The sequence below is a fragment of the Myotis nattereri genome, assembly GCF_964212035.1.
Source record: "Myotis nattereri genome assembly, chromosome: 15".
Classification (NCBI taxonomy): Eukaryota; Metazoa; Chordata; class Mammalia; order Chiroptera; family Vespertilionidae; genus Myotis; species Myotis nattereri.
The window spans coordinates 41,385,673-41,398,226 of NC_138090.1; the positions used below are offsets into that span (position 1 = coordinate 41,385,673).

A 12,554-nucleotide genomic window follows, 5' to 3' on the forward strand; every position below is an offset into this window, starting at 1 on the left:
TTTACATGTATGTGTAACTGTGTTTGTGCCTGAATATGTCTGTATATGTCAAATTACACGAAGGGACACAGGCATAAATTTCAGGGGCACAGGCCCCGGCAGGTTGAGGCGTAAGGCTCATTGGACAGGCTGACAGGGGACAAGGGGACAGGGAATAAAGTGAAGAGGGAGAGTCAATTGCAGCTGGGGCTAGAAATCCAGAGTGAGCAGGAATGGGGAAATGACATCAGGACTCTGTGGAGAGGGAAGTTCTGAACTGAGGGTGTTGGTCAATTCAAAGCAGGAAGGGAGTTGTGCGGAAACAAGGGTATTGTGCAGAAGTGCGTTGCTGACTGTTGGTGGAAAGTGTAGCCAATAAGGTTGGGGTGAGCACAAGGAAAGTCCCACACAGTTTCCAGAGCCAGAGAAGGGTTTCCATGTCCAGCTGCCACAAGACTGAGAGGCGCGCAGTTGATCTCAAAGCCAGGTACAGGTTGGGCAGTTGTGGCATCTCCGGTGTGTATAGGAAAGCGAATGTGAACCTCCAAGCTTCAAGATGTCCTTAAGCCCCGCTTTCAAGTTAGCAAGATGCCAAGATCTGTAAGTGAAACTAACTGAGGCCCGTATGGAGGCTGAAAAGGAGCCTGGAAGAGGTAAGGGGGCAGGGTGAGGGATGGAGGGTGGGAAGACCTTGGAGTGTTCTGAAGGCAGAAGAATGTAGAAAACATTCAGAAGGAGGAGTGTGGTGGAGGGGGATAGAGGACCAGGGAGACCTGGAGTGTGGGGAGCCCAGAAAAATCTAGCAAATGGAGAGGTGGAAAGGGGGTGGTGTGGAGGTCCAAGATGGGCAGAGCCTAGAGGAATATAAAAAAGAGGGGGAGAGGACAAGAAGAAAGGAGGGAAGAGGAAGAAGAAAGGGCCACTACTATGGAGAAGGGTGGTAATCTCGAGCTGAGGAATTATCTTACCGGGGTTGGACTACTTGTCCACACTTTTATTGCTTAATACAAACAGAGGCCTCAACCATATCCCATGCTGTTTAAACTGTAGGACTAACAGGCTCCTTTAGATGGCATAGGGGCTTGTTCAAGTTCACACCCTTCCCCAACCAAGGTCAGTCTTTAAACGTCTGAGGGATCCTGTGCAGCATGGAGCTTCACCTCCCCTCTGTCTCTACCATAATTTGTCCCCCCCACACCCTCCCTTTTTTGGTTAATTCTCACCTGAGGATATTTCTTCCATTACTTTTTCTGAGACAATGGAAAGGAATGAGGGAGGGAGATAGATATATAGAGAGAAACATTGATGTGAGAGAGACACATTGACTGTCTCCCTCACACCTAACCAGGGGCGGGAGTAAACCCTTGACTGGGAATCAAACCCACGACCCTTCGGTGCAGAGGCTGTAACCACTGAGCAAGGCCAGCAAGGCCTTGAAAACCCCCTGCCCCAAAGGCCGCTCGCTGGGGCTGATTCACTGCGTTGATTTCCTTTGGCTGCCATTTTGTTGAATCTTCCCCTCAAATCCGGAAATGCTCTCGATCAGCCCCTGTGATCTGTACTAACAGCGCCCTCTGCTGTTCTTCATGCGCCCTCTGCTGTTCTTCATGCGCCCTCTGCTGTTCTTCATGCTAAGGCAAGAGGTTTTCAATCTCCTCAGGATTCCACTCTAGAATTTCAGCTCTAAAACCTCCCCATCCCCTAAACCAGTGGTTCTCAACCTGCCTAATGCCGCGACCCTTTAATATAGTTCCTCATGTTGTAGTGACCCTCAACCATATAATTATTTTCGTTGCTACTTCATAACTGTAATTTTGCTACTGTGAACAATATGTAATTATATATGTGTTTTCTGATGGTCTTAGGCGATCCCTGTGAAAGGGTCATTTGACCCCCAAAGGGGTCGCGACCCACAGGTTGAGAACCGCTGCCCTAAACCCCCCTGCCCCATGGAGATGTCCTCCGGGCTCCTCATAGTTTCCCTCTAAATGGGGACCCTTCCCCAGCTCAGAGCCCAGGCCAGAGACTCACCTCAAAATTAGAAGGAAGTCACCACAGAACCAGCCCGGAGACCACATTCTTGTTGGGCAGTCCTTTATCCTCTCAGCCTTAAGGTGGGGTTAATATGAAGATGAAAACATAGTCCAGAATGAAAATTTTACGTCAGTTGTTTTTGTAACTGCAGTTGAGGAATTGGTCCAGGCAGCCAAGACAGGAATCTGTTTGTCTTTCTAAGATGATTAGTGTAATGTATGGGAATTATATTTAGTAATGAAGCAGCAGTCTCTTCTGTTAATGCCCCACAAAAGCTCATAAAAAATGCCAGCTTAACTTTTAAGAATTCACAAGGATTGTGTAGACACAAGCAGGATTCATAAACAGAAATTAAGGCACAATTACTTTTTCTAGTTGGCGAAGTATTATCTTCTAAAGAAATATGATGTTTTCTAGAAATTTCACGATCTACAGGTTAAATGCAGCTGAAATTATCTTGCCAAGCACAAATCTCAGAATACTCTCAATTACACCTGGTGCCCATGGGTCTAAGATGTTCACGGCTCGCTCAGTTCCTCTTGATATTAATTCAGCTCTTACCAGAGTCCATATGTGCCTAGAGAGAGCAGCAGAAGTAGTAGTAGCCACAGCTTCTTCTATGAGCCTGGCGAGAGTAGTAGCCACAGTTTCCTCTACGCGCCTAAGGAGAGTAGTAGCCATAGTTCCCGCTATGCGCCTTAGGAGGGCAATAGCCACAAATTCCAGTAGATAGTCCATGGCCTTGTCCTTGCGGATTCAATGCCAAATACGGTTGCACTGACTTTTATATTCCTATTGCTCCTCCCGCCTTACGGAGCCTTGGCCAATGAGAACCCCTTGTGATCCACAGTTCCGTGAAGAAGGTACTAGGTCATTTCCGTCAAGTGGGTCCGGGCGCCATAATGGCTAACATCGCAAGTGCCGGAGGGAGTGAGAGGCACTGCGAACCTCCAATGCAAACAATGCCGGGAGAGCATATAGCAGTTCAACTACAGGACCAGCATTGCTTATACAGGAAGATTGACCATTTGGAAGTTGTTTTAATGGTGGGTTAAATAAGGGCCCCCAAAGTGCCATCCTTCGTCCGCACAAGCGGAAGCCTGCTGAAGTTGCAGAGGCAGGGAAGGGCAGCACTGAAGCAGCGCTAACCGCCAGCACTGTTGTAATTCCATGTACACTTTCACTTCACTTTGAGGAACAGGATCGCACAGCCTGACAGCCTGTTTATTGTAACGATCCCTTAAAAAGCCATCGGCCATCACTCTCCGGTGCAGTAAGGATCCTGGCTGCTGTCAGCTGCCCCATGGCCTCACTGCAGGCTCACTCCCCATGTTCACCTGGGTTCCCACCTCTGGGCTGATATTTGTGTTCTCAAGTATGTGCTTTCTTAGTTTATTCACAAATTCAATGTGCCTATCTGAAACAGAGAGCAAAAGCAGGACTCAGAAGATGAGGAATAGCTTCTACCATATGGGCTGTCTTGCTTTTTGCTCATGATAGCTAGTGAACATTGGGTTGAATATCCTAGAGGATCTGCCCCAGAGATAGGTAGTTGAAACCTGAGATGGGCAGCAGGTAAAAGCATGAAGGGATGAGCTTCTATGCTGAACTGTAAAGCCTGGGAGAGGTGTGGGATGTTGGATAGATTTGGGATTAAGTAGATCAACTGGTGCCATGGAAGAGGGCTTTGGGGAGAGGGGCTTAAGGATGAAGATGAGGACCCTGAGTGAGGGGTGGACCTATCATTTGAGGGGGTAGCAACTGAAATTGCTTTTTAAAAATTTTATTTCAAGAAAAACGATTTTTATGAAAAATATATTTTTACTAGAGGCCCGGTGCACAAAAATTTGTGCACTCGGGGGGGAAGAGGGGGTCCCTCAGCCTGGCCTGTGCCCTCTCGTAGTCTGGGACCCCTCAGGAGATAACGCCCTGCTGGCTTAGGCCTGCTCCTGGGTGGCAGAGAGCAGGCCCAATCCCTAGGTGCAGCCCCTGGTCAGGCTCAGAGCAGGGCCGATTGGGGAGTTGGGGCGCCGTCCCCTGTCATGCACAGAGCAGGGTGGATTGGGAGGTTGCGATGCCACCCTCAGTCACACTCAGGGTAGGGCCGATTGGGGGGTTGGGGCACTGCTCCCTGTCACACTCAAGGCAGGGTCCATGGGGAGTTTGCGGCGCCACCCCATGTCACGCACTGAGCAAGGCCCATCGGGGGGGGGGGGTGGGGTGGGGCTCCTTACCCTGTCATGCACAGAGCAGGGCCCATCAGGGGGTTGGGGAGCTCCCACCTGTCACAGAGTAGGGCCGATAGGGGAGTTGGGGCACCGCCCCCTGTCACACACAGAGCAGGGCTGATCAGGGGGTTGGGGCGCTGCCACTGTCACACTCAGGGCAGGGCCAATGGGGAGGTTATGGCTCTACCCTGTCACACACAGAGCAGGGCCGATCAGGGGGTTGGGGCGCCGCACCCTGCCACACACAGAGCCGCAGGGCGATCAGGGGGTTGGGGAGCTCCCCCGTTTCAGGCACAGAGCAGGGCTGATCAGGAGGTTGGGGCACCTTCCCCTGTCACAAACAGAGCAGGGCAGATTGGGAGGTTGTGGCCCCGCCCCCTGTCATACACAGAGCAGCAGGGAGATCAGGGGGTTTGGACGCTACACCCTGTCATGCTGATCCCGGTGCTGGGAGGCATATTACCCTTTTACTATATAGGATAGAGGCCTGGTGCACACATCGGGGCCGGCTGGTTTGCCCTGAAGGGTGTCCTGGATCAGGGTGGGGGTCCCCACTGGGGTGCCTCGCCAGCCTGGATGAGGGGATGATGGCTGTGTGCAGCTGGTCACACACCCTTCAGGGTGGGGGTCCCCACTGGGGTGCCTGGCCAGCCTGGGTGAGGGGATGATGGCTGTTTGCAGCTGGTCACACATCCTTCAGTGTGGGGGTCCCCACTGGGGTTCCTGGCCAGTCTGGGTGAGGGGCTGAGGGCGGTTTTCAGGCTGGCGGGTGACTGAAGCTCCCAACTGCTCCTTTTTTTTCTTTTTCTTTTTTTATTCTGGGCCAGCTTAAGCTCTGAGGCTCCAGCTCTGAGGCTTCCGCTGCTGAAAGCAGATATCTGGTTTGTTTCGGTTCTATAATCGAAACAATGTGTAACTCCAGCTCTGAGATCCTGGCTCGCTTAAAGCAGGTTTCTGGGGTTTTGTTTAGCTTCTATATTTGTTACAATGTTTCTTCAACTGCAGGCTCAGAGGCCAGCAAGGCAGGCGGGGAACGCTGGAGTCCTCCGTCACTGAAGCAAGCAAGCCTCATGTTAGTTTCAAGCTGCCTGGCTGCCAGCCGCCATATTGGCGGGCAGTTAATTTGCATATCTCACTGATTAGCCAATGGGAAGGGTAGCGGTCGTATGCTAATAACCATGTTCCTCTTTTATTAGATAGGATGTTTCTTAAACTGCAGGCTCAGAGGCCGGCAAGGCAGGCGGGGAACGTTGGAGTCCTCCGTCACTGAAGCAAGCAAGCCTCATGTAAGTTTCAAGCTGCCTGGCTGCCAGCCGCCATCTTGGCTGGCATTTAATTTGCATATCTCACTGATTAGGCAATGGGAAGGGTAGCGGTCGTATGCTAATTACCATGTTTCTCTTTTATTAGATAGGATTGATTTCAGAGAGGAAGGAAGAGGGATAGAGAGATAGAAACCTCAATGATGAGAATCATTGATTGGCTGCGTCCTGCACATCTCCTATTGAGGGGTATCAAGCCCATAATCCAGGCATGTGCCCTTGGCCAGAATCGAACCTGGGACCCTTTAGTCCGCAGGCCGACAATCTATCCACTGAGCCAAACCTGCTAGGGCAAGAAAAAGGATTTTAAGCATTCACCTGTTCTCTCTCGTAGCAGCCACAGGGGCCCAAGCACGGGCCTGGGTATGGCATGCATTGCCGGCCAGAGCACTGCTGGGAACAGACTAAGCTAGCCAGAAAGGGACAGAGCCTGAGCTGGACTAAGTTTTGGCATGGAATGAACCGAACTACACCCCGCCAGTGCCAGGCCAACAGCACAACATTTCTGGACCCCGGCCCTTCTTCTGGGCTTGGTGACGACAAGGCTGGACTTCTTGCATAACAGGACAGAGTCGGAGAACCTGGCAGTGGATGAGTCACAGTCTCTGGGCACCTGGCAACAGTCCTTTGTGCTTGCTTCCGCTTCAATAAATCTTACCACTACCCCTCATCCTCCCTTGCTTTTATATTGACTGTGTGGAAGAGTCCTATTTCCACTGGCAGCATAAAGAACAGTTGGAAAATCAGAACTAGCGTTTGAATCCAGAGTTGATCCCAATGTTTTGATTCTTAGTACAAAGGGAAGAATTAACTCGGCAACAATTCTGAAGTTCTTTTCCAGGTTGACTTGGATAACAGTGATACTTGCTATTAATTAAAATGTAGAATAAATGCATAAATGAAGGATTAAAGCAGGTAAAAAGGGAAATAGGTAGGAAAATATGAAAAATCAGAAAAGCTAAGCTGAAGAAGACCAAGTTAAAGACTAACCCACTACAAGCTGGGAGAGAAGGAAGTAAGACTAGAAAGTGAGGATGATCAGAGAGGGAGGAAGGGAAGAAAAGGTAGAGAGGAGCAAAATAGTAAAAGCAAGAGAGAAAGCAGTTGGTCAGCAAACATCCACAACACATTTATGTAGTTAATTTATTATAAAAAAGATCTCAAAAATAACTTTAATAAGAGTGTCTACCCCACATAGAGAATAACTACAGCACTGGATTGAGCAAGACTAAATCAAGGATATTTGGCTACACCAGTCCTGGAGAAATAGCATCCATTTCAGATTCTGGCAAGATAATAACTTACTAGTAGAAGTAGGAAGGTTCAGAAATAATGCCTTACAATAGCCCCCCGCCAGGCACTCCCCTCCTATAGTAAACATACCAAGGCCAATGGGGGTTTTCCCTAAAATAGCACAAATGTTATTTTATTATGATTCTATTACTTTCTAGCTATATAGTTATAATGATACTATATAGTGTATCACTATATGATTACAAAGCCAACAATGAAGTCCAATATTCTATTAGTAGAAAAAGAAAATAAAAGGATTTTAAGTATCATAATGTTACATGCAATAAATATTAATACTTCAAGAAAAATAGTGTTAAATATAATAATATTACATGCAATAAAAATTAATATTTCAAGAAAAAAATATTTTTTGAAAAATATATTTTTATTGATTTCAGAGAGGAAGGGAGAGAGAGAGAGAGACAGAAACATCAGTGATGAGAGAAAATCACCACACGCCCCCCACCAGGGATCGAGCCTGCAACCTGGGCATGTGCCCTTGACCAGAATTAAACCCGGGACCTTTCAGTCCACAGGCTGATGCTCTATCCACTGAGCAAAACTGGCTAGGGCAAGAAAAAAAGATTTTAAATATAGTAATATTGCCAAAACTGTACTAACATAGTATAATATCACAAAATTTGTAGGATATATTAAAAATCTTCAAATAATAAGATTACCACTATTATATCCTAATTTTTTTTTCCTCTGGGTCTATTCTGGGTCATCAGTTTATGTTGTTCATTATATTCCACAAATGAGTGAGGTCATGTGATATTTATCTTTCTCTGACATGCTTATTTCATTTAGTATAATACTCTCCAAGCCTCATCCAATGCTGTTGCAAATGTTAAGAGGTCTTTTTTCTTTTTTTTCTTTTCTTTTTTTTTTTTTTTTTACAGCAGTGTAGTATTCCATTGTGTAGATGTACCAGTTTTCTAATTCACTCATCTGCTGATGGGCACTTAGGCTGTTTCCAAATCTTAGCTATTGTAAATTATGCTGATATGACCATAGGGGTGCATATATCCTTTCTGATTGGTGTTTCTGATTTCTTGGGATATATTCCTAGAAGTGGGATTACTAGGTCAAATGGGAGCTCCATCTTTAACTTTTTGAGGGAACTCCATACTGTCTGCCACAGTGGCTGCACCAGTCTGCATTCCCACCAGCAGTGCAAGAGGATTCCTTTTTCTCCGCATCATCGCCAGCACTTGTCGTTTGTTGATTTGTTGATGATAGCCATTCTGACAGGTGTGAGATGGTACCTCATTGTTGTTTTGATTTGCATCTCTCTGATGATTAGTGACTTTGAGCATGCTTTTATATGTTTCTTGGCCATCTGTATGTCCTCTTTTGAGAAGTGTCTATTTAGGTCCTTTGCCCATTTTTTGATTGGATCATGTATCTTCCTTTTGTTAAGTTGTATGAGTTCCCTGTAAACTTTGGAGATTAAACTCTTATTGGAGATAGCATTGGCAAATATGTTCTCCCATGCAGTGGGCTTTCTTGTTGTTTTGTTGATGGTTTTTTTTGCTGTGCCGAAGCCTTTTATTTTGATGTAGTCCCATTTGTTTATTTTCTCCTTAGTTTCCATTGCCCTAGGAGCTGTATCAGTAAAGATATTGCTATGACATAGGTCTGATATTTTGCTGCCTATGAATTCTTTAAGATTTTATGGTTTCCCGTCTTATGTTTAATTCCTTTATCCATTTTGAGTTTATTTTTGTGTATGGTGGTCTAGTTTCATTTTTTTTGTATGTATCTGTCCAATTTTCCCAACTCCATTTATTGAAGAGACTATCTTGGCTCCATTGTATGTTCTTTCCTCCTTTGTCAAATATTAATTGAACAAAATGGCTTGGGTCAACTTCTGGGTTCTCTGTTCTGTTCCATTGGTCTATATGTCTGTTCTTGTGCCAGTACCCGGCAGTTTTGGGAACAGTGGCTTTGTAATACAGCTTGATGTCTGGTAGTGTGATCTCTCCAATATTGTTCTTCTTTCTCAGGATCGCTGCAGCTATTTGGGGTCTTTTTTTAATTTCATATGAATTTTTGGAAAATTTGTTTTAGGTCTGTGAAATATTCCGTTGGTATCTTAATGGGGATTGCATTGAATCTATAAACTGCTTTGGGTAGAATGGACATTTTAATGATGTTGATTCTACCAATCCATGAACATGGAATATTCTTCCATTTGTTTATGTTTTCCTCTATCTCTTTTTTCAGCGTTCTGTAATTTTCTGAGTACAGGTCCTTTACCTCCTTGGTTAAATTTATTCCTAGGCACCTTAATTTTTTCTTGCAATGGTAAATGGGATTGTTTTTTTTTGTTTCTCTTTCTGTGAGTTCATTATTAGTGTATAAAAAAGCCATAGAGCCCTAGCTAGTTTGGCTCACTGGATAGAGCGTCGACTTGGGGACTAAAGGGTCCCAGGTTCGATTCTGGTCAAGGGCATGTACCTTGGTTGCAGGCACATCCCCAGTGGGGAGTGTGAAGGAGGCAGCTGATCGATGCTTCTCTATCATCATTGTTTCTAACTCTCTATCCCTCTCCCTTCCTCTCTTTTTTAAAAAAAAAAAATCAATAAAATATATTTTTAAAAAGCCATAGATTTCTGTGTGTTAATTTTTTATCCAGCTACATTGCTGAGTTCATTTATTAAGTCTAGCAGTAATTTGATGGGTTCTTTGGGGTTTTCTATGTACTATATCATATCATCTGTGAATAATGACAATTTTACGTCTTCTTTTCCTTCCAGCTTATTGGCATATAGTTGTTCATAGTATTTTCTTTTTTAAAAAATATATATTTTATTGATTTTTTACAGAGAGGAAGGGAGAGGGATAGAGAGTTAGAACTGGTCAGGGCAGTATTTTCTTACAATCCTTTGTATTTCTGTGGTGTTGGTGGTTACTCTCCATTTTTGTTTCTGATTTTATTTATTTGGGTCCTCTCACTTTGTTTCTTGATGAGTTTGGCTAACGGCTTATCAATTTTGTTTATCCTTTCAAAGAACCAGCTCTTGGTTTCGTTGATTTTTTGTATTATTATTATTTTTTTAATTGTTTTATTGCTTAAAGTATTACAAAGAGTATTACATATATCTCCTTTTTTTCCCGCCCTTAACAATCCCCCGACCTCCCCTACCCCCCAGTGTCTTATGTCCATTGGTTATGCTTATATGCATGCATACAAGTCCTTCGGTTGGTCTCTTACCCCCCGCCCCTCAACCCTCCCGGCTTTCCGGCTGTAGTTTGACAGTCTGTTCAAGGCAGCTCTGCCTCTGTATCTATTTTTGATCATAAGTTTATAATGGTCTTTATTATCCATGAGTGAGTGAGATCATGTGGTGTTTTTCCTTCATTGACTGGCTTATTTCACTTAGCATAATGCTCTCCAGTTCCATCCATGACGTTGCAAATGGTAAGAGTTCCTTCTTTTTTACAGCAGCATAGTATTCCATCATGTAGATGTACCACAGTTTTCTAATCCATTCATCTACTGATGGGCATTTAGGCTGTTTCCAGATCTTAGCTATGGTGAATTGTGCTGCTATGAACATATGGGTGCATATATCCTTTCTGACTTCTTGGGATATATTCCTAGAAGTGAGATCACAGGGTCAAATGGGAGTTCCATTTTTAGTTTCTTGAGGAAACTCCATACTGTCTTCCATAGTGGCTGCACTATTCGTAGTCTGGATTCCCACCAGCAGTGTTCGAGTGTTCCCTTTTCTCTGCATCCTCTCCAGCACTTGTCGTTTGTTGATTTGTTGATGATAGCCAGTCTGACAGGTGTCAGATGGTACCTCATTGTTGTTTTGATTTGCATCTCTCAGATGATTAGTGACTTTGAGCAAGTTTTCATATGTCTCTTGGCTTTCTGAATGTCCTCTTTTGAAAGGTGTCTATTTAGGTCTTTGCCCATTTTCTTATTGGATTGTTTATCTTCCTTTTGTTAAGTTGTATGAGTTCCCTATAAATTTTGGCAAATATGTTTCCCCACGCAGTGGGCTTCCTTGTTGTTTTGTTGATGGTTTCTTTCTTTCTTTCTTTTTTTTTTTTTTAACAAAAACATATACTTTTTATTGTTTCTTTGAACAGCAATCTACCCTTCTGTGGCTTGGAAGTAGCAGTTCCATCTAGAAATAAAAAGATCCTAGATTCTTGAATTTCAGTACAAATGGTCCAAGAACATTGAACAAAAAAGTGATTTCTGACAATGCTACAAAACCTCCACAAACTTTTCTAGGGTGTCTACAGTGGTGTCACCGACCAGGGACAGCTCACTGGGCAATGCACTCCTGTGGGGGTATCCAGCTGTGGTAGCATTGCATGTTTGGGGTTCCCCAAGTGTCCCCGATGTATGGAGCTGGCCATGGTGACAGGGAGTCCTGGGTGGGGAGAACCAGTCTGCGGGGAGAGGTGGTGTGGTGAAGGCTGGGGCATATCCGTGGTGATGGGCTGGAACGTGGAGGCTGGGATTGGGGTCTGGAGACTGGACAGGGGCCAGAGATCTCACCTGGCAACTGAGGGATGTGGCCATCTGCTGGCCAGGGAAGAGAGGCCTGTGGCTCTCTGAGAGCATGTGCTGCTGGGGCTCATGGGGTTTGTTAGGTCCGTGCTGACAGCAGACAGGTCAAAAGATGTTGTGAGAATTGTGAAATTTTATTTTTTTAATTTTAAAAATACAGTGGGGCCTTGACTTACCAGTGTCCTGACTAACAAGTTTTTCAAGATAGGAGCCGTCTCTCGGCCGATTTTTTGCTTTGAGTTGTGAGCTAAAATTTGGGTTACGAGCCAGCTTCAGACACCCCACCGCTAGTTGGCGCAGCGAACGTCACAGTGAACGCCACAACATCAGCCCAGCATCACATGTCTCACTCGTTCACTTTAAGATTTGACATACGAGTATTCTGTGTTACGAGCTCCGTCACGGAACGAATTAAACTCGTGAGTCAAGGCCCCACTGTATATCTTATTGATTTTTTTTACAGAGAGAAAGGGAGAGGGATAGAGTTAGAAACATCAATGAGAGAGAAACGTTATCAGCTGCCTCCTGCACCTCCTAGTGGAGATGTGCCTGCGACTAAGGTATATGCTGCTGACCAGAATTGAACCTGGGACCCTTCAGTGTGCAGGCTGACACTCTATCCACTGAGCCAAGCCGGTTAGGGCTAGAAATTGTCTTATTAATACACACCAGCTTATCCATTTCAGCAAACAAGAGTAGGGAGGGCGGGATATTTATGTCTCTGTGTGGGCCGGATGGAGGTGCAGGCGGTTGCAGGAAGCTGGGTCTAGAGCTGCTTTTCTCAGCTGCTTAGTTGTCTCTCCTGTGACACCTGAGAGGAGAATAACAGGAAAACAGCAGAGAGGACAGGAGCCTCCAGGGGGGACCATAGAAAGTACTGAGCGCAGGGGAGAAACTGAGGGCACGGGAAAGGTACAGAATATGCCCAACTGTTAGGCTTTCACAGGGTTTGGCTGGCCTGGGACCAATCGGCTGCTGGATCTGCGGCTGCTGCTGCATGGCTGCGGGTGGCATCAGCGTCCCCGAGGCTGCTGGAACTGGGCGTGTCCTGCCAGACCTGCAGCCATGCCAGCGCTGCCTTCCTGCTGCTGCTGCTGCTCCCCCGGCATCTCTCTGTGCTGTGGTTCATTCTCGCCACGCTGGGGTTGCGCTCCGGGTACA

The 12,554-nt window shown here is 45.7% G+C and overlaps 1 long non-coding RNA gene across 2 annotated transcripts in view; it reads left to right on the forward strand.

The window, feature by feature from the left end:
• Positions 1-353: 353 nt before the first annotated feature.
• Positions 354-12,554, forward strand: part of LOC308530998 — an 82,477-nt gene continuing 70,276 nt past the window's right edge. The window contains exons 1-2 of one of the 2 annotated variants that reach the window (XR_013996881.1): positions 354-632; positions 5,438-5,527. This is a non-coding gene — a long non-coding RNA (uncharacterized lncRNA). The remainder of the gene's footprint in view (positions 633-5,437; positions 5,528-12,554) is intronic. The other variant, XR_013996882.1, reaches the window with a different exon arrangement.